The sequence below is a fragment of the Dermacentor variabilis genome, chromosome 8, assembly GCF_050947875.1.
Source record: "Dermacentor variabilis isolate Ectoservices chromosome 8, ASM5094787v1, whole genome shotgun sequence".
NCBI classification, from domain to species: domain Eukaryota; kingdom Metazoa; phylum Arthropoda; class Arachnida; order Ixodida; family Ixodidae; genus Dermacentor; species Dermacentor variabilis.
In genome coordinates, this window is record NC_134575.1 from 8,454,485 (window position 1) to 8,460,987 (window position 6,503).

A 6,503-nucleotide genomic window follows, 5' to 3' on the forward strand; every position below is an offset into this window, starting at 1 on the left:
CTAAGTGACTATTTGTAACCGTCCCGTCTCAAAGAGAATGCCATTAAATAAGCAGCAGCACTCATATCGGCAGAGGTCGCTTACTGGTAGTTTTGCAGTTTGACAGCTGCCGGGATTGAGAGAGAAACGTACAAGGAAATGAGGGCTAGCCAGTTCTGCCAGCAGTGAGCATTCAGTCAACATTAGAATAGTCAAAACCGAGAGAAGTTGCACGGTCAAAACGGAAGGCGGCGGCGGTGCCTTTATAACACCACGCTTTTTAGTTGAACCAACGTTATCAGTGTTAGACAAAGCACAAATGACCGTAAATCTACGGGCGGCTTTCTCGCTGCGGGCGAACGTTCGCCGCTCGCGCCTTTACACGTTTACACACGACGCAAGTCACGATTTTCTTTTCGAAAAATATAACATCGTACAGCACACCTTGCACTAAACATTCCTATACATACCGGGAAGACTTGCCCGATGTAGGCAGCAGGTGGATTAGCATATCGCGTGCGAGCAGTTCTAACGCCTTAATTCAAACATTTGTGCCATATAGCGCTTGAATATATACTATACTCATATGCATCTGTAATACAATCGACGTAGAAGCACAGAACTACATTCTATGCGGTGCACGCCTAACACGTGAAGATCGCGCCCAACATGCCATAGAATTCAACCTGCTACACTCTTAATAAAGATTACACCCATTGGTGCTTATATTGTCCCACAATAACACTCTTAAGCAAAATTACACCGTTTTGCCACACAACGATAATCGTCATCTGTCTTGTCCGCATTTCCTTTAACGCGGCGAGCCCGGTGCTTTCCAGTAACAAACGGCATGCGCATTGGCATAGCATTCCCGACAGGAAAGTAGCGCGCGCGGCGTTTTCAAGAAAGGAAACGCAAGCAAGGTAGATGACGATTATCGTTGTGTGGCAGAGATTCACCCTAAAGGGTGTAACTTTGACGTACACTCTTAAAACGGTTTCACCCTTTGGGGTGTATATTTGTCCCAGAACGATAATTATCTGCCTTGCTTACGTTTCCTTTCTTAAAAACTCGGCGCTCGCTACTTTCCTGTCGAGAATGCTGCGTCACACTGATAACGTGCATGCCGTTCGTGACTGGAAAGTACCGGGTTCGCAGCGATAAAGAAAGGAAACGCGCGCCAGACAGATGACCATTATCGTGGGGGAACAAGATAAGCCCCAAAGGGTGTAAATTTTTATACATTCTAAGAAATGTTTACACCCTTTGGAGTGTTTATTTGCCACACAACGATAATCGTCATCTGTCCTGTCCACATTTCCTTTCTTGAAAACGCGGCGCTCGTTACTTTCCTGTCGGGAATGCTATGTTATGATGATAACGCACTTGCCATTCGTTACTGGAAAGTACCGGGCTCGTCGCGTTAAAGAAAGGAAATACACCCCAAATGGTGCAACTGTTTTTAGAGTGTAAGAGTGTACGATACACTCTTCCCTCTTAAAAAAATGTACACCCTTTGGGGCGTATCTTGTCCCACAATGATAATCGTCATCTGTCTTGCCCGCGTTTCCTTTTAACGCTGCGATCCCGGTACTTCCCAGTCACGAACGGCGTGCGCGTTATCAGTGTGACGCAGCATTCTCGACAGGAAAGTAGCGAGCGCCGAGTTTTCAAGAAAGGAAACGCGAGCAAGGCAGATGACGATTGTCGTTGTGGGACAAATATACACCCCAAATGGTGCAACCGTTTTAAGAGTGTAGACTCGTGTAAACGAAGTCGAGTCGGGTTGGGTAATCTCGACTTTTTATACGACCCGCTCGCGTCGAATTCATTTAAACGAAGCTTACGACGAACGGACTGTCTTGTCCATTTGTCGTCCCTCGTCTATTCGAACGCTGAGTCTCTCGCCAGGGGGCCTGGATAGGCTCGTTCCACATGCAACTCACTTCTCGGGGATGTCGACAGTTGCGACCTGTTCTTTCGGACCGCTGGCGCACCCTGGGTTGACCACTGATGGAGTCAAGGCCGCGAGAGAACCGGAGGCCGCAATGGTACTCCCCGCGGCTGTCGCTGGAGAAAACAATTCCTTCAGAACTGTGCACGTGCTTTATCATACCCCACAGCAGCTGCAGTACAACTGCGTTCGCGGCGATATGAAGGCACGAAACGGAGCCCGTGCTTTGAATTCTGGGACGTCTTACGTGCCAAAACCACAATTTTATTGTGAGGCACGCCGTAGTGAGGCACGCCGTAGTTTTCCGGAATTTTAGCATTATTATTGACCTTGAGATCGTGGCGAATAGCATGATTCTTGTCCTTGAGCAAGATTATTCGAAGAGGCCGCGGACATTACTAGCACGAGAAATCGAAACACATACAAATAATTTACAAAAATTCACTCATTATCTTACTTAACTGCCTTATGGCACATATTGCAATTTACATATTGTAGCCGGTGAGATTGCGACGCGTATAAAGAATGAATTTCCATGCAGAATGACACTATTTTTGATATAATGCAGACTAGCCGTAAAAATGCTGTTGTTCGATCCCCCCCCCCCTTTTTTTTTTTTACCAGAACGCTCTTTTATGCATTGAATAAGAAATGCAACTAAAATGGCCACATGCTTCGTCCCGCACTTTGGGAAGTGGTATCATCCTGGAGATTTTAGAAGGGCGGTTCGTTTGTGCTGGTGCGGTTCCAAAAGGCATAGTGCGAGGCGGCTAATGCCTGCAACGCCTGTATTTACCCGTTTTTGCAGAGGAAAACATAAAATATCATAACTGCATGTAAGTGCAACGCTGCAGGTATCCAGACCTTTGTCGCTGGTGGTGCCGTGACTTGTGATGGAAAACAGGGGGCTCTTGCCGCTAGTAATTTTGACGCCAGGACCTCTGGTGGCAGGACCTTTGGCGCCAGGGTTTTTCATACTGCGAAAGGGGCTGCGCTCCACACCCGGGAGGGAACCGGCGTGTGGCTGCGAACGATTGAAAACACAAGAGCCCACCTGTCGCGCGACCATATAATCGTCAGCATGCAATTGAAGTCGTGTCTAAAGCAGCTGAACTGTTTAATTATGCACCTATTTGTGGCTATATAATTGGTAAAACATCCGCTTTTTGAGCTTCAGGTTTCCTTTATTCAGGTTTTCCCACGTAATACAACACTAAGTATACAAGGACGAAGAACGTATTCCCTAAAATAAACTTTTAAGAGAACGCTTGGTTTATATATATGAGATGAATGTGCTCATGTGATTAAAAAATATGGATTATCTGTCTATCGATGCCCTAGCCGGGGTGCACTCTATGGCATGCAGCTCACTCCTATCGTTACAGCAGCTTATTTTGGTGTTAAATGACCACTGATACCAAATTTCAAACTCCAAGTACTGTTCGATTCTCCTGCATGCATAGGTACATCTGACAGAATATATTAACAGCGAACGTTGCTTAGAAAGTATTTTAATATGGTTTTAATGTAAGCAAGAATGCTATCCGAGTTGGCAGCACCTCGCGACGTTGTCATCAATATATATGTTTAGTGGCTGCTCGGGCTTCCTGACGTTTCGCAAGCTCGGCGAGCTTGTCGGCCCAGCCAGGTCCACTCACTTCTCTGGAAAAGCGCTGGTTCGGCGCATTGGCATCACTCGTCACATCACTGGCGTCAGCAATGGGGATCCCCATTGCTGAGGCCAATTCACGCCATGAATAAGCGGATATGAGGAGAGGATGTGTAGCCTGTTACAATCTCGGCACGGCAAGGTCCAGATAGGAGCAGCCGAGCTAGAGCTTCGTCTTAAGCGCGGTAGCATTTCCTTCGATAACCATCCAGTCAAAAATGTCGTCGTGTGGCAGTACACCGATAAACGAAGGAGTGCGAGGAGGAGACGGAAGATTGTAAAGCCTGCACTATACGGGAAAAACAAGAGCGCAATTTACATTTTTTTTTCTTTTAACGGCGCATTGACATCACTCCCCACTGCTGACGCCAATTCACGCCATGAATAAACGGATATGAGGAGCGGATGTATAGCCTGTTACACTCTAGGACCGGCAAGGTCCATTTACTTGTATGGAAAGCGATAGGTCGACGCATATACATCACTCACCGTGCACGTGCTGACACCGATTCACGCCATGTATAAACGGATATACGCAGATGGGCATTCGCGCATAAACGGGAAGCCGGGATACTTGAGCGGAGCACGACGGCACGCTGCTTCCTCGTTTCCATGTAGCATAGGCAGTACTATTCTGTCTGTTCGCAGGAGACATATATGTACCTCCCGCTTCCGACTTGTACCAACTACCGCATGCAACCGATTTCAAGTTCCAACATATGAATTCGGATCAGACGACGTACCAACCGTACGAACAACCAACCCTCGCAGTGAGATCTGCCATGCGCCAGCAGCGCCCGGTTATTCGTCGGTCCGTCTACACAAGGCGTTCGCATCTAGCGCCGCTCACACAGGCATAAAAGAGAAACACACTGTAGTGTTTCTGTCACAAAGTAGTAAATAATAGAATAAAGTTATGTTGGAAGCACGCGTGTTCTGCAAAGCAGCGCCCTGTACTGAAACACGAACGCGATCGGGAGCTGCGATGCGAGATGCAAGAACATTTTGCCTCGCGAACGAACAGCACACGCCGACCATCTCAGCGAGGCGCCTCCCTCTTCGCTCACTTGGCATCGAAAAGCGAAAGTGTATGTATGAAAACTTCGACATATTAGTGCAAACGTTGATCATGTTGACAAAAAAGTCGCAGTTTCGCTCGAGAAGGCGATTGATCAATTGCGCTAACAAATTATGAGAGAGCTATATGAACTAAGGATAGTACTATCTATCGTATAAACTTGTAAACATTCGCTTACGAACAAGCATAGTGTCACGCGCGCACAGGCAAACAAGCACATCTCACTCGATGACCGCGGACACGCGCTGTCGAAACACTGGCGTGAGGAAGAGCGGCAGCAGCAGCGAGCGAACTGACATTCGCTCACGCTTCAACGTGAACTAAGGGGCGAGAACACAGCGCACACGAAGCTTTCAGTAGCGTACCTAGACTCTATACACATTGCAGATCGTTTTCAAGGCCCGTGTGTCCGCGATCAGCTGCGCCATGCGCAGACGCCACCTAACTAGAAGCCCCCGCCCCCCCCTCCCCCGGTGCCTCGCGCGCTTCCTCCCCGCCTTCTTCCCTTGCGCTCACGAGGTCGAGTCACCAGCCTCGGTTCAACCTCGCACTCGCGGCATACGGTGCGCGGCCACGATGTTATCGCACATGGACTTTATACGGGACCTCACGGCGACGGCGGAAATGCGCCTGGAGCGTCTATATAATTGCCATCGCAATATGTCCATGTTGATACGAGAAAAAAATTGGAGGACGCTTAAGCTCCGCCTTCAAGAGTGGAACGCGATAGCGTTACCGCACCCCGTTCGCACCGCCCACTCATTCGCTGGGCATCCTCTTGAGTCACACAAAGACGAAACGTGCACCTGAGCAAGCGGAACGAACCAAAAACATCGGGGTCTCGGAGGAAGAAACGATCTACGCGAGCCAAACGTCGTGATCGGCACGGACAGCCGGGCCGCGACGCGCCATGAAGGCGGACGCGATCATGGGGCTGACGCCTCGATGGGATCGTCCTCTATCTCGTTTGGGAGTACCACGCAGACGCATGACTCCTCGCCAGCAGCACGGCACACATCGCAGGGGACGCTTTCCTACCAGACGCGCTACGGCGCAGCGATCACGTCAGACGCGTCCCGCATCGGACGCTGCACCTAGGAATCGAGCTGTGAGCGGAAAGACGAGCCGCGTCGCCTAAACACGGGGGTTCGAGTGACGCACGCTGGAAGTTGGAAAGGGAGAGAGCGAGAAAACTTATTAAACGCAAGGGTATTGGGGCATCCTCGCACCGGTCCTTGCACGGCCCCAATGCGCTCAAACGAAACGAAGGGGAGAAGCGGGCGAATGGCGCGCCACCTGTCGGGGCAGCGCCGTACATTGCGAGGAGGGAGTCTTCTGTGTTTGCCGCAACATGGCTCTGCGTGTGCGCCAAGCGCAGGAGAAATGTAGCGGACACGTACTATGCTACTCGCTTAATTGCGACTTCTGTAATTTACATGCTCAATTATACCGATACACCGCAGTATAACTTTCTACGGCGCGTTTCTAAGGCAACACCGCATTCACTAGAGGCGCTTTTGTCCTGATTTCAACCATCGCACTCATGGCTGAGTGGTAGCGTCTCACACTCCGGAGACTCTGGTTCGATTCCCACCCAGCCCATCTTGCAAGTTGTTTTTATTTATGAATTGCCTTCCGCCATCTTTCGCTCACAGCCAACGCCGCCGACGACAACGGCTTTTCTGCGACACGAGCTCCTTAACGCTGTCGCGTTAAAATGACACAGACCTGCAACCTATATAGCCTGTACCAAGCCAGTCTACTGTGCAGATTTCCAGCTCCGCACTTCGTACTAATTATGCGAAGCCCGGCTCCACTGCGCC